This window comes from Pithys albifrons, chromosome 16 (genome assembly GCF_047495875.1).
Source record: "Pithys albifrons albifrons isolate INPA30051 chromosome 16, PitAlb_v1, whole genome shotgun sequence".
Lineage (NCBI taxonomy): Eukaryota > Metazoa > Chordata > Aves > Passeriformes > Thamnophilidae > Pithys > Pithys albifrons.
In genome coordinates this window covers 4,513,690-4,538,259 of record NC_092473.1, presented here as the reverse complement: position 1 = coordinate 4,538,259, position 24,570 = coordinate 4,513,690, and the positions used below count along the sequence as shown (strand labels likewise).

Sequence of the window (24,570 nt, the reverse complement as noted above, 5' to 3'; positions counted from 1 at the left end):
CTCAAAAGGTCTTGCCTGTGGGGCTTTTTAAATGAGAGTCTTTGCCTCAAATTACAAGTAACAAAACCTCAGAGAGATCAGTTCCCATTTTTGCTTTTCACTCCATACTCACAAAAGTTCTCATCCTTACAAATCCATTCATATTCATGCACTTTGAAGGGAGGAAAAAATAGCAAAATTCTTTTTGAAATGTTTTTATGCACATAAATAACACTTTCTCATTGCTCTTCCTGAATCATATTAGCCTATTGAAACCAGTTCTACAGCTCAGACACTGGGGGGGTATCTGTTCCTTTAAGATTTACAATTTGGACATGCAATTCAAAATACATTAATGAAAATATTTAGAAAAATCCAATTTTTAACACTCTAATTAAAAAATTATTACCATTATTTGAATTAAAGACACTGTCACAGAAAACTGAAAATAAATTAGTCTCAAAATGAAACTTATTTTTAGCATATCTGTATTAGCTTTGCAGTTTCTAACTTGTTTTTATGGAGTGCTTCCAAAGACTCTCAAATTAAAATATAAATCTGAAAGACACAAACCAAAGAGGTTTAGGTTTGGCTTAATTCTGACTATATAAAATCTGAGAATGTATCCTCATAGCTTTTACATTTTGTCAGAAAAGTCTATCTTGCTTTTCCATATCTTGATACAATATCCACACAGCATGATTTATATTAATTAATCTAAATATTATTATATTTTAATTAAAGCCAGGTAGAGTCATACAAAAAACTCAGAAAAAAACCCCCCAAACCAACATCAAAACCACTGGAAAAAGATGGAAAATGGGATCATAAACAACTGCTTTTATTTGAATACAGTCTATTTTGCAAACCTGTATGACACATGAAATTCAGCTACTCAAAAGGTCTAAGAGTTAGAGAACACCTGTGAGGTCAGATAACACATATTTATAAAGTGCCTGACCATAACTTACTACCTGCATTCTCCAACACAACATGAAACCACACAATCATTGTCTTGGGGCTTCTGCTGCTTCCTAGAGAAATGTCCAAATGCTCTTATGGACAGAGAAGCCCTTTTGTCCTAAATTATATCTCCAACCCAGCCTTTTGCAGCTTCACCCACCAAACCTCACTTCTGTTCTCTGAAATGCCCCCACATGGACAACCCAAGAGCACAGAATGAGCAGAAACATTACTGATATAGGGCCAAAATGCTACACTAAAGCCAGCATGGGTAAGGATGTGCCTTCTTCTCCACACGCAACATGGACATGTTTCCATAAAGACAGAAGACTGTGTCATCTCCAAAACACAGCCTAATTTTGGCCCACATAAGACATTATTAATTAGCAAACACTGTATTTAAATTAAGGGATAGAGAACTGACAAGCACAGATAGTAACATGTTTTTGCAGTGGCCATTCAAAGCAATACAAAGCCAAGATTTGACATGTCACTTACTTCTCCTCTAAGTTCTGTTACTGTATCCATAAAACACACACATCAAATAAAAAGCACCACCCTGCATGTCTTCTGCCTTAGCACAGGCACAAAGTTAACACTGACAATTAAATAAATTAAAATTGCAAAATTAGCCCCATCAGATACTCACAGACCCGCTTTTCCTTGGAACCAAACACAGCACAGTTCATGTTCTGAGGCTGCCAAGCCTTTGGAGCAGCTCTGGGAATGACCCCTGGATTGCTCTTTGTGCCTGTTCCCACCTCTGCCCTCCTGCCCAGCACAGGTGCAGGCTGGGATGAAGATTCCTCTGCTGCAGGACACTCATTGAGATCAGCTGGGGGTTCCAGCCTGGCCACTCACCGGCCAGCAGGTGCAAACGAGCTCTCATCAACACAACCCTGGTGACCCCCCCAGAGGGTTCCACACCTAATTGCAGGTGTTTGGTGCCATCACCTCAAAGGGAACTCTAAAGCCACGGCCCTCGCTGTGTCTGAGAGACAATCTCATCCCTTATTAAGATGTAGCACATATCTTACTGTATCAGCTGCATTATGTGCATTAGAGATACAGCTTGAGTATTAGAGCTTGAATTTTTACTAGAAGCCAATATTATTGCTATGAAAATGACATTCCCTAATCTTCATAAGAAACGTTGCTGGGGTGTAACAATCTTACATGGCAACAAAAAGCTAAAATATCCAATATTGGAACTGTCTTAAGTGGAAATACAGAATAGTTAGGAACAAAATTAGATGCAAGGACTCACTAGGAATCTCCAGACACTGCAACTCAGGATGTGAGAGATTAACAAAACATCAGAAAAACAAAAGCTGGTTTAACTAAAACCAGCAGCTAGCTACCAAATAATAGTAAAATATCTGTAGTATTGTTCCATCCCCCATTAACTGTGAGCCAAACTCACAAAAAAGAGGCCTGAACACTCAGTGAATGCAGTCCTGGGCTCTCTGAACACAAAACACCTGCAGTGCTGTAGATAAATTAGCAGGAATATTTTTCTCAAGGATTTAGTGCTCTGTTTCTAGTTAAAATACATGAAAAAAATCTAATTTTATTAGTTTCTACAATAAAATACCACTAAAAGAAGGGCAATACCAGGGGTGAATAATCATTTACATCTGATACACACCACTGATCTTCAAAAAATGTCTTGACACAAAGTTAAGGTGTGCTCTCACGTGTTCATCATTCTTATTAAATATTTCAGAATCTATTGCTGAAAAGCCAACATGATTTTCAAGACTGAAATAATCTGGGAAGAAACATTTGAAACTAGCAAACTTTAACAATCTTATTTACCTAAATCTTGACAAAATAATTCAGTTTCCACAAAATACTTAGTCAAGGAGCTTGCTGCATAATTCATAAGCCTTTGTAATCCTGGTGAAGAATATCACATTCTCTATAGAAATGCTTTTAAAGAATGCTTAAGAGAAATCATTATTTTATAGGGATTTATGAAATGTATTACTAACAGATAAAACAATAAAGCCAAACCCCACCCTATAGCCTCAGTAATGGCAAATGATATTCATATAAAGAAAACTTATACCCCTGAAATCATGAACAAACTGGAAATGCTGATACTTTACATGGAAAACTGATCTGAGTTAATAGGTCCTTCCTTCATTGAAAAATATTGCATGCCAAGAAGTGTTTGCCCAATTCTGAGGTTGCTCTGATCTCATTTATTGTCAAGCTAAAAGGACAAAATGTACTACCAAAATATAATTGTACCCAAAGGGTTAGTCCTAATTATTGGAGAAGCTTTTATTTTTTACTGGTTTGACTTTTTTTTCATACTTATCCACCCCTACATGGTTTTTTATACCAACACTGACCAAAGTAAATTACATACATTACTAAGAATGGGAACTCAGTAACAAAGCCTACAAAACAGCAGAAGTTTATCTGTGTAATGTGAACCTCCTGAGTTATTTTTACATATGTCTTTCCCACACACACCTTGACCCTCTCTCAGTCCACTGAGAATATGCAGAGTCAAAATATCATGGTATGTCCCACTGGAATGACTGAATCACAAGAAATCCTCATTTCCATTCATTCATGAAAAAAATCTCATCTTTGTCTGGCCAGCTATCAAAGACTGCTGGAATCTACTAATATTTCTTCTTCTTTTTCCTCTTTAAATTAAAAATAACTCCACAACATAAGTATTTATTTTTATGCTTCTTGGAAAAGCCAATTGCATAAAGTCAAGTATATATTTCCAAAAGGTTTAAATTTATCAAGTTAACCTTGAGGATGAATCTCACATTTCTGGACACAATCTAAAAAAGTGTTACAAATCCCTGAAAAAAAAGACAGCTGCACTCCCCCCAGCTGTCCAGCTGTGGGTGCCAAGGGCTGATGCCTCTCCCTTGCCCCCTTGCCAATGGTTATCAGACCTCCCTTGTGCCCAAATGTGCAGTGGATTTCACGAGATTCACTTGGTTTTTAGAAGAAGAATAACCATCACCTCATAAGGTTCTGCTGCTCATTCATCACACATCAACTAAAGGAAATAACACTAAAAAAGACATCAGCTGTCTTTGTAGCAAAAGATTTTTGTCCCAACAGACAATAAATCACCTTCACTGGACAACCAAAGGTGATTCCTCAGAGACCAAGATATGACCTTAGCCTGGTAGACCTGTAGATTCATGACATAGGCCAAAAATTGGTAGGTCTCAGGCACCAAAACCATGTAATTCTTGGTGTATTCCTTCTGTGACATCACTGGGAAGGTGTCCTGCAATCCAAACAGCCTCTTGTTCCTTGTAGCTGCATCAGATGGACTTTGTGCATAAAACCACACTGTGACACTTCATGTCCCTCTGGGTCTGTTCTCTGGGCCAGTAGAGCCAAACAGTTCTCATTTAACACAAGGAGTTCAGAACATTGTGCCAAAAGAAGAGTAGAGTATGAACTGAATGTTTCCTGAGAAGAGACCTCAGCTACAGAATTTACAAAGCTGAATGCTTGCTTGCTTTGGTTTTTAACTCTTAGTTGAATATTTTATTGTCCTCCAGTTTTCATTTCACTAGAATGTGGTAGGTTTTTATTTGTTGGGGTTTTTTGATTTGGAGCAGTTAACTTTTTTTGGGAAAAAACATTGATGGCTGTACCCCTTAAGATACTTCTGTATATTTCTCTATTAAAAAAATATCTGTTTAAGTATTTATATAAATTTATTTTAGTTCAGAACAGAGATAAGGTATTCCAACTGTATTCCTAATCTACAAACCCAGATACTCAGCCTGGACTGACATCACTGATCTGCAGAGGAACTCTGAGTTCAGATTATCTAACTAACCTCAGATGTAAAAATGACACATTATCTATGTGATTATGAAGCAAATACCACAGAACTGAGACAAAATCCATGGAAAATGGCTTCCCTGACACAGAATTCACAGCTGGAAAATATATTCCTTTTCTTGCTTAAACAAATATTGCCTCTCCCTGGGCTAGGCACAAAGGAAAACTGTATTTCGTGACAAATATCCATGTTTTGCAGTGTGCATTGTCTCTGCCTGCATTTATCACATTCATTGCTGTGGCTCAGGGAGGCCACAATGGCTTAGCTCCACACTTTAATGTGTTCAGGGCTCTTTGTCCTCTTCCTCCCTGGGCAAGATGGGAAATGCTATGAATTTTTTTCATTATTAATAATGAATGCCTTTCTTGTTGACAGTCCTTGCTGCCAAGTGAGAAGCCTCAAACTTGAATCTTTATGATGCGAGATTTCTGCTCATGTGGAAACCACCAAAAAGATCACATAAGAGAAGTTTAATACCCAGTCTCTGCAGTCTCTCAGTTGTTATATTCCTTTTTTATAAAATCCCTCTGTATTTTTTTATCCAACATACAGTTGGTACCATGACACATAGTCTGGGGAAAGTGTGATATATCCCCTTATTGCACAGCACCACAAAGACTCTTGGTAATTTCTAAACACAACACTGAACCAAAAGGTGATCTCAAGTTATTTTCCTCTATAGTATTCACAGCTGTGGAACTCTTAACAGTGGTAGAAATCTATTACATTCCAGTTGTCAATCACTTTAGTATACATATATATATAACAGGATACTGAAGATACATACATATATATATTGTTATTCACTACAAAAATTAAAAATCATGCAGTATTGTCAACATACTTTGTGATTCTCTTTTATTTGCTTGGCCTGATAGCAATGATTATAAGAAAAATTCAGATTATGAGCCACTGTTGGCTGGAGGTTTATGCAGGAGTAAAAGAGTAGCTGCTTTCCTTTCCAGGTATCCTCTCCCCAGAAGTTTTATCTGCTTCTAAAATCTTTTGTACATCTCAAGGCTTAGCTTGGACAGGCAATAATTATAAAATTGGTAATAATAATTATAAAAGGTAAGGCATAGCCCCAGGTTTGTGCTTGCCATCTCTTGCTGGGGCTCTGGATGCTCTGCCCACAAGAGGAGGATGCTGAAGTGCAGACTGAAGGTGCCCTCCCAAACCCAAACCACAGCCAGGACCAAGGAACTCAAAAAGGAGCAGCAGGGAACAGAATGAAACACCAGCCTGCACTCAGACTGGTTCTCTTTCCCCACAATAACTTTTAAATGTTGATAGAGAAGTGAGTTAAATTTCAGATTACAATGGCTGGGGTACAGAAGATGTTGGTTTTCTGCTTTTCTAATTATGTCAAAGGATGTTTGTTTCTTAAAGAACAACCAAATCAAACCCACAAAACTTCAAAGGCATTCATTCAAAAGCACCACTCTGATTATATTTTTATATTCCAGACATACCTTCCAATCAGAAATTTTTAAGGTTCTTTTGTTTTGAAACAAAGATAACCAATCACTACAAGCTTTTTTTCCCTTCAGCAGTCACAAACCCCCTGAGAATACTGTGCCACTGCTGACTTAGTTACACAGTATTTTTGGTGTGCTGTCACTACCACAAATTACTGCTGCTTTCTGCATATACTTTGTCAACCTAAACCCAACTTTACTTATGTCCTGTGAAATTTTAATTCTTATGCCAGTAAGAAGTCCAGATCAGATGCTTGGAGAAAAAACAGTAGTTTAAATTTAGGATTTTCTGGTTTCCAGAACAAGGAAAATTCAAATGCTCAAGTCCTGAACCTTACACATCATTTTTTATGTAGCTTTACTGTTAAATAATATCTGTGTAACACACTCAAAGTAAGTTTGCAAACAAGTGGTGAGAAGTGCAATGCAGGGAATAATGAGTTTTAGCAGGGGATGAACATTGTAATTTATTGTCTTTATCTGTTGTTATTGTAAATTTGGTAACATAATTTAAATAATTGTGAGATGCCATCTGAAAAAAAAATACAAATACACTTAATACAATGAATTTACTGATCCCAAATAATCAAATACTTGATAGGTTTGGTGTCACCCCCTCCACAAAAAGCTGATATACAGTTTGCAAACTTTCTTCACTGGAGGTTTAAAAATTGATATTGCACAAACATAGAGGGTTTCACACCTGCTGCAATGGAGACAGTTGGAGCTGGGACTGGAGGGAGATGAGGTCAGTGACAGGAAGGAAAATGTGATTAAGTAATTCCCAACATGATGCCAACTCTGACCTTTGGATTCCATTTCAAATCGAGCTATCGTGTTATCAAAATAACACACTGCAGAATGGGCAATGTTTTGCTAACATGATATATAGATCCCTAATAGGAATTTTATGCTTACAACTAAATTACAGATACGCCAACTGTGATATATTTTCATGTGCATGTGTCACAGTATTTCATGTTATGAGATACACAGGATTTCATAACATGCTACAGCAATTTTTTTCCCTTGACATATAAAGAGACCGAAGAAAAAAAAACCAAACCACGAAAGATTCAAGCTGAACAACATGTCAGTGCTCACAACTTGAGTAGATTTTGTACAGCAAATTCCAAATTGTCACCTTTCATTAATTATTCATGTTAGAGAGTTAAAATTGAAAAACTCTTGCAGAAGGTTAGAAATGACAACAGGCAGATACATGGGCCAAGATTTGATTTGATATTACTACATAAGAGGTTGGAAACATATTCCCAGTGGTCTGCATGGGGCAAGTTCTGCTGCCTGCATTGCAAAAGTGAATCTTGAGAAGCAGAATCAGCTTCTTTCCAAAAGGAAGCCGTGAAATATTGATTGATGCAGCGTGTCACTAAATCCCAGGCTTTCTGCATCCTGCTGATGGTCACGTGAAGGAGAGCGAGGTGAGAGACCAACTCACAGGCGTGGCACAATGAAGCCACATTTTTAAGCTACTTAATTAACTGTAGAACTGGAGGGACACGAGGGGTCGGAGAGAAGGCAAAATCCATCATTTATTGTTTGCTTAAAAATTGGGTTTAAGTGACTCATTACAGGAAAGTTACAAAAATATCCTTTATAGGATAAGATAAAGTAAGAGGCAAGTCCATCTGAGCCCGACTGGAGTCACTTGGCCACACCTCGAGTGTGGGCAGCACTTAAAGCTCATTTAATGAGTCTTGTGCTGATGAACAGCTGTAATTTGGTATTGATACTTGCATTCAGAGTCACTAGAGACAAACAGATTTGTTTGTCAACGATGACTTTTGATAATTCTGTAAGAAAATCCTAAGTAAAAAATGGCAGTTATCTCCAGCTAAAAAGGATCTCCAAAATGTGATATGATTCAATTAAATGTGCAATCTTACTCCTTGCTTTCATCTTAGAGCACTACAAAGTTTTAACACACTAAAAAACACACCCAGAGATAATGTCTTCAACTGATATGCTGCAATTTCAAAAACTAAGCCATAAGCTCTGAAATTATGAAAAAAATACATCCTGTTTCAAACAAATACTTATGAAAAAAATATTTGAATTATACAAGCAGGTCATTGACTGGATTTACTGGGCATAATTACCTCTAAGAAAACATTCTAAGCCAGACACTGATTAGAAACTTGGAGAATTCTTCACAACCCAGTACCCACACACTGACTCTGCCACATTATCTAAGTATCCCACCTACTGAATTCCTGAAAGAATTCCTCATGTCAAAAAGCTTTTGCAAATCAAGATAACTGACTCCTATTAAAAACAAACAAACAAATTCATGACAAATCTGGAGGTTGTTTGCAAATTTTGTTTAAAAGCATAAAATTTAGACACAAATTCCCTTGGTATCAACAGACCAAAGCAGTGGATATCCTAAAATCAGTATTGCAGTGGATATACTAAAATCAGTAATGCAGTTGATAAAGAAAAGAATAATAGTTAGTTGCAAGGAGCAGGCAGGATTTGGGCCAGAAAATGTGACTCTATTTCAAGAAAAAAAATATCCTTAGAAATCTCAGCCTGAAGCACAAACCCACCTCAATCTTTCTCCTGCTCCAAACAGGTGTGAAATGCAGCTCAGCTGCAAACACTGCAGCTCTGACTTGCCAGGGAATTAAGCCTTATAGAATGATAAATAAAATGTTCAGTAATGTGCTTTTGGTGTGACTGCAAAAGGCATCTGGATAAAATTGAGAACTATAGGAGAACACTAAATCAGTTTAAAAACATGCATGAACTTTAGAATGATGCTGTCATCACATTATTTATATTCTAGACAAACCAAAGTGCTATTATATTTCAGGTCTTTCATGGCAAAACAAAAGCTTTACACAAGCAATATTAAGTATTTAGATGCTTTCATGCAGGATTTCTTAGTTCATATTTTGCCCTGTCTCTATATTTCTCTCAATTTCAACAGCATTTTTGGTCGGTTTTGCTTTATACTGTTTGGTACATTTGTTTCATTATATGTTATCTGATGAAAAATCTGAATTCATGCAGAGTTGGATCATCAGGATCACCAAACTAAACAAAAACAGAAGACAAAGAAACACAGTAAGAAAGCTCAGTTTTATAGTATTTAGACAACAAATATCTTTGCACACTTTTAATGCTTCTCTGAATTAAACATATTATTAGAACAAAACTCGCCTATAGAAGAGCAAATAGTAAAGGAATTTACTCACACAGCAAGACAGAACTGTCTTTTGAAAGATCTTTTTTCTGTACTTTTCCTTTATAAATACATATAAACCTTCACCATGCAGATAAACCTGTAGAAGAACATTTTAACTTGAATGGATATAAATTTAAGTGGTCACAAAAAATTAAAATAATGACTTTTTTTCCTGTCATCACCAAAATATTTTCTTTGCTCTAACTTCTAAAACACAGCCTCACTTGTGCTTATGTCTTGTCTTCCTCAGGGTGATGCTGGGTTTGGGTTTTGCTCATCACAAGCCCTAAAACCCACTGCTGTTAGACCCTACTGCAGGTACCAAGACACAAACGTTTTCTAGACTTATTCAGCTTGAAATGTTCCACTTGTCCCTGATTTTTGGGCTCCCATTCTGCCAACTATTCTGCACAGAGCCATCAAACCTTCTGCATAGCACCTTTCTTTAATTTCCTTCAGAGTAGCTAAGCATACCAAGCCACCAAATGTCAGAGAATAAACAGCTCAAGTCTTCACCCTGATCTCTGTACCAATTTAACTTTCACTTTACAGCCACATTTGTTAATGTAATAGAAACCTACACAAAATAAGCCTCCCTACTACTTGACTGTGATTTGATGGTCTTGTTTTACTTAAATGAATTAAGCAAAACAAATAAAAATGTTTGTAATCAACCAAACAGCTACAGGCAAAGCAGCTCTGCTTTAAAAGCATATTTGTAGCAAAACAAATGTAGATAAAAATAATTAAACAGGTTTGCATAACCAAGTAACAGCACTGATTCAAGCTTAAGCAGAAATCAGAAAGATTCATGTTCTGCTCATGGGAAGAGAACTTCAGATGTCTCAGAACAGAGCAGTAAGTGCAGAGGGAATAACACACCCCCAGGGTTGTCCAGGAAAACTGGATGGTTTCCCTTGTAGCAGAACTCACAGAACTCCTCAAAGAGAGGTCTGAAACAACACAAAAGAACTGTTTGAATTCCACTTTTCATGAAGTAGTAAATGATGGGCTCGAGATGTTCCAGTGAGCCAGAACTCAGAGTTTTAACTGATGTTCAAAAGTGTGATGATGACAGGGTAGATCAGGAAGATAACCAGCAAAGACAATGCACCACCATCTGCTATAGATATGGGTGTAAAAATGCACATACATTGATTCAACAGGTGATTATTCAAGCATAAAGTAATTAATCTTTATTGTGATAGAAGCAACAGAGAGAAAATACGAAGTCTGAAGCTACTTAAAACTTACAATTTCAGATCCTTTCAGGACACACCAAACTATGTTCAGTCTGTTGGTTCAAATGCTAATAGTGAGTTATGTTTCAGGAGTCCCTTCTCTTTGAAACAGAGGGTCAGTTTGCAAATCCTTGGTATACATTAATTACATTTTATGTATTTTAATACCCAGCTAGCTGTGGGAAAATTACCTTCGTAGTTTCTACAATAAATGCAAAAATCTACTTGAGAAACCACCCACATGTAGAAGCCACTAACACAAATGCTGACAATCAGTCTGACATCCAATCTGTTTCCAACCTACAGCCACAGAAATAGAGCACTGTACATTCCATAAAAAGATCACTAACATTTTCCCTCATTTAAAGTACTTTTAAAGTTTTTTTTATTACTCAGAATCTTTGCCCCTGCTTGGTTCATCCTTCCTCCAACTCATTAACAAGTAAAAGGTAACTACCTAAAGTTTTTGTATTGGGGTTTTCAAAGAATAAGGCAACAGACTGTCACTGAAAGTCAAGGAATTGAGTTCTTAATAATTTCTTTAATAGCCATTACTTTAACGTGACTGCAGCAATGGCAGCAATTGAGGCATATGAATTATGTGTTGATTTCCAAATAGTAATAAAAGAATTGCAGGATATATCTCAGATAGGAGAGAAATGAAAAGCAAAGTAAAAGACAAAATATTTAAACACCAGAGGTGGAGATCAGCCTGAATAAGATAAAACACCAATACCTGTATTACAGGGATATTCTGTGAGTGAGAAATTCCCAAGGGGTTGCGAGGAGGAAAAGACTTCAAATCAGATTTTATCCATTGCTCAAAGGAATACAAACCCAGCCACTACGACTAACAAGGCAACGCCAGTGATGCATCTGGTAAGGAAGATGATGATGGCACAGCACTGGCAGTGCCCAATCCTGCACTTGGGGAGGGGCAGCCCCGGGCACAAGCACAGGCTGGGGCACAACTGGCTGGAAAGGAGCTTTGGAGGAAGTGCCAGGTAAGACCAGGAGGATCAAATAAACCCAAGATAGCGGGTCTGCAGCCTCTGGAGTCTGTCAGAAAGGGCCTGGGGAGCAGATCACAAGCAGTGAGATCCTGCCCCTTTAGCTCAGTCCTGGGGAGGCCACACCTGGAATTCTGCGGTCCCCAGGATGAGATGGATATGCTGCAGCAGGTCCAGCAAAGGGACAGAAGGATGAACCAGGGAATGGAGGAGGTCACAGACAAGGAGGGGCTGAGACAACCGAGGCTGTTTAGCCCTGAAAAGAAAAGGCCCGAGGGATGTGCCCAATGTGCATAAATACCTTATAGGAGAGGCATGAAGGTGGAGCCAGATGCTTCCCAGTGCTGCCCAGGCAGAGCAGAAGAGACAAAGGGCACAGACTGCCTGCCACTACATCTTATTTAAAAATAAGATCACCTTATTTTATTGTGAGGGGAATCTCACAGTGTTTCTACACAGGCTGTGGAGTCTGTTGGTGGAGGTGCCCAAGCTCTGGTCCGTGTGTACCTTCTACAGCAGCTGATCCTGTTTGGTGCAGACTGGGAGGATTCAGTCCCTTCCAGCCTCTGGCATTCTGTGATTCCATAATATTAAAGCTCTGAATCTTTTACTGAGTGTTGGAGAAACCAGCCACTTTCCTTTCACCCATTACCCAACTATTGCTTCTAAATCTTTAAGAATTTACTTACGGCTGCTCCTCCTGATAGAACCTGCAACCACCTACGTTGTTATCCACTAATTAAAAAATATACAAAGGCATCAAGAAAAATTAAGGGGAAAAGTGCATTAAATCCATGTGGCAAATCTGAGGGAGTGAAGTCTGTGAAGCACTGAAGTGTTAAAAGGTGAAGTGCAAAAAAAATAGACCATCTATAGTAAGGAGAAAGAGAAGAAAGAAAGAATAAACTAAAATGTAATGCTGCCAAACTAAAATATTTCAGTCATGGCACACTTGGAATTTCAAACCTAAATGATAAAGACTTTATTCCAGGATGAGGCATCGAAAGATTTAACTCAGAAGGAACTATAAAGTTCTATGCATATGGATCTGTTATGACATAAACCCCTTAAATTGCACAGTCCCAATTCTATCCTCCTTGCAAAATCCTTGTAATTTATTAAAAATTTTAGAACTCCACAGCTGCTAAAAAGTAAATTACATTGATGATTGCATCTTGTTAGTTTTTGTTCTCAGCAATGGATACTGAACCTAAAAAACCCAACCAACCAACCTATCAAACAAAAAACAAACAAAAAAAAGCCCCATAAAACCCCAAAAGGACCTGAAGTTTTAAGTAGAGTCAGAAAGCAAAAATCCTCTTTTGTCCAGGCCAGCTCCAGACAGAAATTTGCTCTTACTCATAATTCCTCATGCTATGACACAAGATCTTTTTAAGGCTTGAGTATGTTCTGAATGCATGAAAAAACACAGGATATTGAGACTTAAAAGTGGGGAAAAATCCTTTAGTTCCAAGAGAGATGATGACTTCTGAAGTCTTTTCAACCTCCTCCTCCCCACTGTGTTTCATTTCAGCATCCAGCACTGTCACACCAAAGAGAACCCCTGCTCTGGCCATGGGGTAGCATTTGGAACAAGTGTTCATCAAAATCCTTTACTGTCTGCCTTAAATTGGGCCTTTCCAACCATGTTTGACAGCTGAATCCCAAAACCAACACTCTGGGAGCTTTTTTAAGCTTTGGGAAGCAATGTTTTAAGTCTACAGTTCCCCTCAGTTGTCTCCCTCCTTCTGATCAATATATATTTAAAGAGTTTTCCCTGAATTAATTAGCACTTTTATTTCATATTTACTACTGTGGTGTTTTCACTTAAGAAGAAAAGGGTTTTGCCTGTTCACAAGAGCTCCATTTCCCACAAGTGTTGCCACAGAACATTCAGTCTTGAAAACAGAAATGTCAGTGTTTATCTCCCTACCCAAGCCATGCACATGCAGCCATTTGAATATGATGATAATGCACCTTTTATGCATACAGAACTACTGGCTTGTCAGAAAAGACTACTGGTTACCAGTTTTAGTTTCCAGTGGCCCCACAGTCCCTGGAGGCCACTTAAAATTGTTGCAGGTCCTCTTTCTAATGCTTTACAATGATAGGAAGTTTGACTTTTGATAACATGAATAGAAATTATTCCTGCTTCTTTTTAAGTTGTAATCAAACAATATTTGAATGCATCTATAAGTACATTATCCAGGTATAACAGAATGATATCAATGATTACATAAAAGAAGTCAGTTTAAATTTGAAACATGAAATCTGCTAAATGGTACTGCTTTGAGCCTGAATGTCACTGCAAAGGGAACACAACAAGGATTTGTTTGGTTACTGAGCAGGTCTGACTTAGGAAAAGTTAGAGAAATTACTGAAGTTGTACCACTGAAAATGATAAAATGAACAAACACCATAAGAAGTATGGAAGGTAAAAACTTATTTTTATAATCCTATTATGAGTAGTTCTGGGCTTATTTTCATATAATCACAGAATCGATTGGGTTGGAAAAGACCTCTGAGATCATCAAGTCCAACCCTTGGTTCAACTCCAGTCCCTTTACCAGATCATGGCACTCAGTGCCACGGCCAAGCTCAGTTGAAAAACCTCCAGGGATGGGGAATCCACCCCCTCTCTGGGCAGCCCATTCCAATCCCTGAGCACTCTCTCTGCAAAGAAGTTTTTTCTGCTCTCCAACTTCAATTTCCCCTGGCAGAGCTTGAGCCCATCGTGCCCCCTTGTCCTATTGCTGAGTGCCTGGGAGAAGAGACCAACCCCCACCTGGCCAGAACTTCCGTTTAGGAAGTTCTAGACAGTGCTGAGGTCACCTCTGAGCCTCCTCTTCTCCAGGCTAAACACCCCCATTTTGTTCTGTTTTTTTTTCTGTCTCCTACTTTGGTGTCCCCCTTTTTCTGTTCCTGCCCCAATGCAAACCCCTCCTCATTTCCATGCACACCTCCATGTGTATGGAGATCCTGTGCTCTTCCTGCACTTATTGCTCATGTGCCTGGTGCAAGAACACTTCTATGGAGAGAGCAAAGGCAGGAGGCAGAAACAGGCCCTGTGCTGACCCCAAAATAATGGTGCTTGCCCAGCTTTTCCCTCCTGTTTGGATGGCAGGCAGAAGGCACAGATGCCAAGCTGCGGAAGTTATTTTCCAGTGATGGCATCTGGCTCTTTGGCACAACCCACTGACATTTGTGTTGGCTTCTTTGCCATTGCCCCTGGGTTTGTTAATGGGTTGAGATGATGATAGGATGCTGTCTGATCCTGGATGCCACATTTCTTTTAACTCACCTTTCATTCTACTCGTTTTCTGTAAGAATAAAGCTGCTCTTCATCCTCCTGAAATCTTTGTACTTCAGCTGACACATGTAATGATGTCATTTTGGATAGTCCTGTTGTGCTAATGGATAACTTGGATAGGGCAAACCATTTCCTTTGCTATATTTTACACTTAAAAAATTATGTGTGCCAAAACTTATTAACACAAATACTTTATTCAAGGACACTGTTTTCTTTTGTGATCTTAAAAAATAGAAGAACTACAACTCTGAAAGTGCCATTACCATGAAAAAAAGCAAGCATTTTCAAAATCTGATTATATTTCATTATAATCCCTTGTGTTCAAACATAAAAAAATCATAATATCCTTCTCTGTATATTGCAGGAAATGTTGATGCAACATTTATTGTTTAAAGTAACAAGCCAATAAACTGCTTTAACACATCACAAAAGGTAACTGGAACGGGCTTATCTCACAACAACATGATTTCTGGTTTAGAAATATCAGTTTATATGACAGTAATTACTGAAACAGATGGGCAAGGAGCCAAAAAGTGGCATCACATTGACAGTGGGTGGAATGCAACTGGGAGCTGTGGAGCAGAAAGGAGCTGTGCCAGATTGTGTGGCAGCTGAGAGTCTTCTTGGTGACCATTTGCTGTGCAGCCTCAGACACATCTGAAAAATATGCATTCCCCATTGATTTCATGCTGAAATGGGGAAGAATAAAAACCTCTGTCTGAACTTGAACACAGTACCCGCTGACAAGTTCTTTCTTTGGAGCACTCAGGATTTTCCTTCTTGCACTCCCATCTCCCTATCTGCCATTCATGAGACTGGCTGCACATTTTAGATCCAAGATGTTACATTAGTGGCAGTCAAAACAACAGCAGAGCTCTGCAGACAGAATTGATCAATAAATTCAAAATATTCCCCCAAAAAAGGCACTACATATTATTTCTTCCCTTCAGGAAATCTATTCAAAATACTGGTAAGCAGCACTTTGCTAAAATAAACAAAAAAAAAATTTAAACCGAAAAGATAAATGACATCTAAAATGATTAAAAAATGGTAAACAAAACCAGAGTTCCTTAACTGCATCCTGTTCCCATCTGATTTTGCTTGCTCGTTTTTTCAAAAAAATAGTTCACACAAAACTTTCACTTAAATCCTTCTACTGACTAGTCAACCACTGTACATTTTAAAACTATTATAGGAATTGGGTGTCATTATGCTGAATACTAACAAGCCAGCTGAGCAGATTAAGATCAATATTCATATGAATTGTTCACTAACAGTAATTAACAGCTTTCAATTGTGAAGACTTGTACAGTCACAATAAAGCCTTATCTTCAGTCCAGTTTGATATCTAACATTATTTAGATTATGACCAACTTTTAATAAAGAAATTCTTTGGATACAAGAGGGTTGGCATCTCCTTCTGAGTCTCTCACCAGGATCTTCAGGCAGCAGCCTTGCAATTAATCTTAGCACTTCATTCATTTTCCAAACATCCTTGCCTATTGACTCCTACAGAAAAGTGCTCATTCACTCACTTGCTACATTAATTATACAGAGGAGATAAAGCCAAGGAAATCTGCTAGACACCAGGGACTCCATTAGTTTTCTGTGTAAATTCCAAACTTGTCCCATGTAAACAGAATGAGTCTCATCATTGACACTGGCAGGTCCCTGTCCAAACAGGCTCCTGAGTCCCTGTGCAGGTTGGGTTGACATCACAGCCCCTCTGCAGCTGCTGCAGCACTTCCTGCAGACCCTTACAAACCACACCAAGGCATCTCTGGTGCTTTATCTGCCTTGGAGAACTGCAGAGGGAAGAAAAAAAAAAGCTGTAAAACACCCCAAACTTCCATCAGATTTTCCCATCTTAGCTTGGCACTTACACATGCTAAACTACATTTGGTTACCTCGGATTCACAACACTACAAATGAGCAAAGCAGGTGTGAAAAGGTTGGTGGGAGGGCAAACAAAAACCAGGGCTGGGGGGTGGGAAAGGACAAGGCAAAGAGAGAAGAGCAAGTTAGTTACAGTGTAAAATAGTCTGGATTTACCTGGGCTTCTTTACATTGACCTCTGACTGCAACTATATTTCCTCTTGATTTTTCCTTCACACCTAAAAAGTAGCCCAGAGATGAACTAAATAATTATTGTGCACACTTCACTTTGTTGTCTCAGTTCCAACCAAATCTGAGACTTTTCCAGGGTCCAGATTTTTCTTGAAGAAAGTGATCTTAAATTCTTACACCTTAGCAATATCACACACTTTGCCCAAATTAGGAATCTCTCCTACATGTAGCAATATACTCCCTGCAGGAGGTACAGTATTTACACTGCATAAATTGAAAGGAAGCTGCTTCTGAAAGGCAGGGGGACACAGGTATGAGGGAAAGAGCTGTCAGTGGGACCAGAAAAATCCCACTCTCACTTGGATCACAGCATGCAAATATCCCAATTTTTGTGTGCATGTGAACTTGGTTCTGTTTTATAGAATATCAATTTTGTCAATTTAAAAAGTCAGTTAATTTGGAGAATAATTTGCATATACACAGACACACACATATATATACATACATATATACCCAAGTATGAAAAAAATACATTACATCTATCAGTGGCTTCCCAGAAAGGTAAATAGCAAAGATCATGGTTTGCTGCCTGTAGTCAGCCAAAAGAAGTTAAAACGAAATATTATTAAAAACAAGCATTAATCTTCATCTGACAACATAAAGCTCATCAGTACAGTTTAGTCTAAAAAGGAAAAAAAATAGATATATGCATATATGAAAATATAAATATGTACAGATATATAATCCTGTAAATCCACTATTGAGTCTGGGTAAGTTTAGGGGACAAGAAAGTGATTTTCAATCTGTATTTTCCCTAATCCCATCAAGTCAGCCAAAAGAAGTACTTAAAAGGAAGAGGCAGCTGAATATTTCACCCAACTGTAAAATAAAAGTGAGCAAACACCTTGGAGCCTTTGGCTCTCACAGGTGCACCCAGTGCAAGAGGGGACACAGCCCTCACACTGGAAGATGAAATCCTTATCTGAGGAAAATTCCAATTGAAGTGAAGCAAGGTTTGTCTGAGTGCTTATTGATTCTGTGTGCTAAGGAAACAGTTTCTAATAGAACGTTTCTGTCAAGGCACTGAAAAGTAATGTGTTCTATAATATAAACTCACAGTCCCCATATATTCACAAGTGTATTTATTGGGACTTTCCATGGCAATGTATGTGAGACTGGGCTGTCCTGAAAACCATTCTATAGCAAAAATGAGTTCACATCAGTTATTATAAACCATCTGGTTGATAGTTACTATAGCTATAGCTTCACACTTACTAAAATCCTTAAAAATACCAAAACTGAATGAAAATAGATTTAAGTCCTCTTTGGTCTGCCCTCTCCTGTTCTTTTTCTATGAGCTTGGGTGAATGGCATAGTAATGATTAAGTTCACTGACTCTTAGAAATTATTACTTTCTTAAAAAAAATCTACCTTGCTAATTACAACCTGTAAAACACACATGCTTTTCATTAAAAGATGAAGAAATGCCATTCTGCTGAAAGCCATCACTATTCTGGTTTTGTCCAAAAGCACCATCACACCAGGAACAATGCAATTATTTGCATATAACCCTTGTAAGAAGGCAATAATCTAAATGGAAAATCCACAGTTTAATACAGAGAAAGTTATTAAAATATTAAAATGTAATTAAAATGAAAATATTTAAATGTAATCACTGGGCATTTATAAGACAGTTCACAAATGTGTGCCAATGACTGGCTTTTTATTTATTTATAAATAAATATGTTAGGATACACCAATGTAATCTAAAAAATATTAAAACAACAGGAAATAATCTCGGCATGATAATTTTATTCATCGACTCAGCACAACTTTTAGTTCATAGGAATAATAAAAGCAGTGGAAATAATCTCTATATCGTTCACCTGTAAAGAAATACATTATGTTTTCGTCCATTCAATTAAACACATATTCCACTGCTAGTAAAAATATTTATGTACTCCTGTGAACAGTAGGATAAAAGGTTTACATTTCATTTTATGCACTTGCAATGGGTTGATGTGACCCCTAAATTTACAGATCCTCCAGTGACTAAAGCTGCAGGACTCCAGAGCACATCCACTCAGGTCACAACGTGCTGCCCTCGGTGGAATAACATCTATCAACAAATAAGTGTTTTACCGAATCGCATTTCATTGGATAATCCCTGTAAATGTGACTCTGATATCCTGCACACAGCCAGAAATGCAAAGAGACGTTTCCAAGAGCCAGGGCAAACGCTGGGGCTGCCTCTCCCTGCCTTTCACCAGGCGCTGCCATTAGAGTGCTTTAGCTTCCATTAAGTTGTCACTTCCCGGCGCTGCCAGCCCTTCAAGGGGACAATTCGTTCTGACAGAGCCATGGCCTGTCACATACACTCACAGTTCAGCAGGAGTGAGCAGGAAAAGCCCCAGAGCTGAGGGATTTATTAGCCATTGGAGCTGGCACTACGTTGCTTATATGTACAAAGCCAGGTGATTAATAAGCTCTAACCTGTCCACCTTAAGTACCTCAAATTTAGTTGCAGAAACTTAATTTGTGGTATACAAATGTCAAACACACAAAGCGGTCCTTTCACTGCATTTTGAACGGTAAAATTGTTTAATTAGTCCTTATTGATTGTGACAGTTTTGTAACAACATCTAGTGCATACATATTTTTAATACATAAGGATTGCATTCTGCCTGAGAGAAAAGGTTTGTCTAGTCCACAATCACAGCAGCAAATAGGGAAGGAACAGCAGAAATGCTGTGTGGAGCATGGCCCTTGTCCTCAAAAGGTAACCCTGCAGGCAGTGACTGCAGAGCCTCCTGAGCTGGGACTTGTACCCAGGTCATGAGATCCATCCTGCTGGAGCCCAAATAACTTGTAAGCTCCACAATTACACTCCATGTAGAAAAAGTACTTTGCTTTGCTAATATTGAACTTGCTGACTGACAATGGCACTGAGTGCTTGTACTGCAAAACATTCCACCTTCTTTGAAGCATTGCTGATTGCATAGGCCTCTCTTTTCACTTGTCTGTCATCATTCCAAGCTCAAGAACCCTAATCTATTTAAGCTCTTGTCCAATAGAAGCTCTTTTGTATTTCTTGTCCCCTTTTGCCTCAGTACTTTCTCTCTTTCTACCTGTTGGACATATGGGTGGACAGAAAAATATCTGCTATACAAAATGTGAATGCATGAAGGATTTCAGCATTAAAGAACTCCAAATCATTCCAGTTTCCTATCACAGAAATGAATACCATCAGTCTTTAATATGCTTATTGTACTTTAAGCTTTCATAGCAACAATTAAGGAGTTATTAATTTTATTTTATACCAGGCCAGATCCAACAAAGGAACTTTGTACAACATGAAGACAAATTCTTTAACTAAGTCTGCTGCTTTTGGCTGTGAGAGAGTTAATTTTCTTTACAGTAGGTAGTGCAGGCTGTGGTCTGGATTTGTGCTGCAAATATAGACAAACCCTGATAACACAGGGATGTCTCATTCCTGCTCAGCAAGGCTGACACAGAGCCAGGGCCTCTCCTGCTCCTCAGCCCAGCCCACCACTGAGGGGCTGGAGGTGCAGGAGGAGCTGGGACAGCTGACCCAAACTGACCCAAGGCATATTCCACACTGTGTGGTGTCATGCTCAGCATACAAAGCTGGGGCAGAAGAAGGACGAGGGGAATGTTCAGAGTGATGGCTTTGTCTTCCCCACACATGATGAAGCCTGGCTGATCCGGGCTGGCTGAGCACCTGCCTGCCCGTGGGAAGAGGGGAATGAATTCCTTGTTTTGCTTTGCCTGCAGGCATGGCTTTTGCTTTACCTATTGAACTGTCTTTACCTGAATCCGTGAGCGTTGGGTTTGGTTTTTTTTTTCCAGTTCTCCTCCCTGCGAGGGCAGGCAGGGCTGGGGGAGTCAGGGAGCAGCTCTGTGGTACTTAATTGCCTGCTGGGGTTAAAACATGACACTTCTTCAAGTGGCATTCCATCTCTTTACAAGTCTGGAAAAATGAAGCATTGAAGAGAGTAAAGGGGTTTCTGAAGCAGGAGCCAATTAGAGAAGACCCAATAATAAACAGAATCCTGAAAAAAAAACAAAAAAAAACCAAAAGAAAAAGCCCTAATGTTTTTTTGTTCTCATAAATCCTTATGAAGGCTTTTGTCCCTTCTCTCTCTCCCTCTCCTAGTGCATCCATGCTTATCTCCTCTGCTGGAACTCAGTGTTGTCCTTGTGCTTTACAGACCTTCTCGAAGGCACTTGGGCCACAGACAGAATGGCAGAAAAAGAGCACATGGTGTGAGAAGAGAGGAGGCTGGGAAAGCAGAGCCACTGCTGTGCTTGGGGCAGCAACAGCCAGAGCAGAGCAGAGCTGGAGCCAGCTGGCTGGGGAGAAGGGATGACAGCCATCAGAGTGACTGGGAACAGCCAGGCACCATCACAGCACAGACTTGGCCCATCAGTAAGGACACAACAGAGTCCATTAAACAGTTGGAAGGACAAAGCCTAGGTTAGAAAAAGGTTAGACAATCTAAGGATATGTAAGAACAATACACAAGAATGACTCGAGGTTTGGTATGTGAGAGACTGAAGAGAAAAACAAAGGGATGCAGAGCTGAAGCAGGAAAAAGATGAAGAAAAGAAATAAAATATTGATTATAAGTTTGAAATAAGGCTGACTACTTAATGAGAAAATCAAACATAAATAAAAAATCCTGAAAGAAAACAAAAATTCAGAAATGCATCTTCCTCACTAGCCAAGTGATTAGGTAGTAGAAATTCAGTCTTCCAGCAGTTGGAAGGGGAATAATATTTTTTTCATTACCATTCTTATTTTATAAGCAAATAAATTTCGAAAGCTCAACACTATTTTTGAGTCTTACAATCCTCCTGACATTTATTATGCCTTTTAACCTTTCTTTTGGAAATGCAAGTTAACCAACTACTCAGAAATACGTTTCTTAACGTACAGTAGAAGGACTTCACCACAACCAAAATAAATTGTCTCCAGCTGTGTTTGCATATTAATATTCTTAGTTGTACAGTTATTGGATACTTCTGGCTTCACCTTTAACACAGCAAGGGAAGGGACACATCCTTCTCTGTCGTGGTGATAACTAACAGCAGACAGGACCATTCCGAAGGTCAACTGCTCAGCAAGTCTGGCATAATCTTTCTTGACTTCTAATTATTACTTTTAGCTCTACCATGTTTTGCTTCCTTAATTACAATTTTGACATATTTTAAGATTTATTTCAGATGCTGAGGTGCAGAAGCTCATACATCACCAGTCTTGGTGATTTGCTTGAGTGCAACGTGAAATGATAAGCTGTGTCTGACCTAATACAATACTTGGGCTAAAATAAAATACTGGAAGTTAATTATTGTCAAACCTCAAATTATTTAGAATGGACAGAAGGTGAAGGAGATGTTTTATTTGCTTTTAAGAAAAGGCAGATTAAGGTGGTTGGTGCCACTGAACAATCAAAATTACATTTCTGTTATTACATATAAACTGCCCTACATGATACTGGAATTCCAACTTCAGTGCCCATTAATTCTTTGCACCAATAAAGAGCCATTACAGCTTTGGATTTTGTATGCTTTGAGAACTCAGGCTTACTAAAGAGCTTTTTAGGATAATTCTGCTTGATGGTAGAATTTTTTGAAAAGAATTTTGACCTGAACTGATCTGAATTTTCTATTTTTTTTGTCTCAAGGTAAACAGAATGCCTCACATAAAGCACAGAAAAAAAATCACCTGGTCACTTCCCTGTTATTGTTAATGTTAGGACTGGGCTAACTGGAAAAACTGAAGGTTGAGTGATGTTTCATGTTGTGCTATTTAGGATTGGCACCAGAGAACAATTAGTCAAGTTTTCATTATGAGTAAATACTAAGGACAGAAGTAGGTGAAAAAATGAGTTCTGACAAACTTGTTGGTCAGATAGCAACCAGTAAAATGCTTCTTTTTTTTCCCATGTTTGTTCTAAAGTGCTTGTTATAGTCTTTAACATGCCTAATAGCTGCACTGAAAACACAATTTATTTATTAACAAGCAGTATTTCCATTCTTTGACAGGCTCTCCACCCTCCCCCCCCCAAAAAAAAGAAAACAACCTCAAAACTTTCAACTAAGCTCATCAATTACTCTTAACATTCTAAATAGTTGGCAATGTTTACACAACATCCTTTCAGAGTTATTCAGCTCGATCTTGCAGCTCATTAAAAGGATCTCTATTTATTTGCTGTGTGTTACAGTTCTTCACTTTGGCACAACACGCAAAAAGGAAGCCAATTTTACTTTTCCCTGTGGTGTTAATTGGTGGAGCATGCTGCCTGCCTCTTCATTAATTATGTCAATGTGTATGAAACTTTCATTTTCATGGCAGTGCCTTAACAAAGCTTTGCAATGAGGCTGACAAAAAGCCAGCAAGCTCCAGTCTATAAAGAGTGGGTAATGAAGGTTAGCAATGGCCAGGACATAATATTTATTTCCAAAGGCAGCTTTCTTCCTCCTTATCCCTCTCAGAGCCCATCAAAAGCAAGCACTTACTGGAATGAACGAGATCAACTTTGCTGTGGAAAGTAAATAAATCTCCATATAATGCACAGATAATGGATCTGGAAACACTATAACTTCACAGAACACAAAGAATGAGAGAAGGACCTTTAGTCCAGCTGAAATGGTTTTGCTCCTAAAACCATTTTCAGATAATTTACTGATCTCATCCCATCAAGTGTATAGAAATCCCTCACTGCTCGATGGCTCACTGAACACTGAGGTTTTGTCTAAAGACCAAACTACCACTGACACAGCGAGAGCAGGCACTGGCCATATCAAATTCTTTTGGATGCCTTTAGCCTGTTTCTGTTTACTAACTGCAAGGCTTGGTAAAAGACTGACACTGAGCTTTTCTAACTTTTTTTTTTTTTTTTTTTTTTTTTTTTTTGTCTCTCGAGAAAAAGAAAAAAAAAAGTCTCGATCAGGTCTCAGTGACTTCACATGGAACACACTGAATTTCATTCCACTGGGGAGACTGCCTGGAGACAGAGACTAAAGCAGCACAGGAGGTATATGGTAACCTACTTCTGTTGTCTGGAAATTCTGAAAAGCTAAGCATTAAAATAGAGCAATGCTCTATTTTAAAATATGTTAAGCATTGCAAAGTCTAAATGAAACATATTAGCAAGTTACCACCTTGCATTCATGGAATTACAGCTTCCAGCCCTGGAAATCACTGCACAGAAGGTTTTGTGTTGCCATTGAGGTTGTAAATGCTACAGACAAAAGTGCATATTTCTCATCTCAGACATCTTCTGACTGATAAAACAATTCACATTTCGAATACCTTTATTTGAAGGATCACACAAACCCCACACTAAACCCAGAATACCCCCAAAATACACAACCCCCTCACAAACAACTGAATGAATTCCTCTCTATGATCTAAGCCCTTTCATTCTATACTTTTCTCCCTAT

The 24,570-nt window shown here is 38.5% G+C and overlaps 1 protein-coding gene across 26 annotated transcripts in view; it reads right to left on the bottom strand.

The window, feature by feature from the left end:
• The window catches only part of RBFOX1 (RNA binding fox-1 homolog 1), a 795,203-nt gene that overhangs the window by 269,285 nt on the left and 501,348 nt on the right, over positions 1–24,570 (bottom strand). Inside the window, exon 1 of one of the 26 annotated variants that reach the window (XM_071570940.1) lies at positions 17,086–17,138. The exons of the other annotated variants lie outside the window; for them this stretch is intronic. The gene's annotated coding sequence lies outside the window, so the exon portion shown is untranslated. Of the gene's footprint in view, positions 1–17,085; positions 17,139–24,570 lie in introns of those variants that run through there. 26 annotated transcript variants of the gene reach the window in all.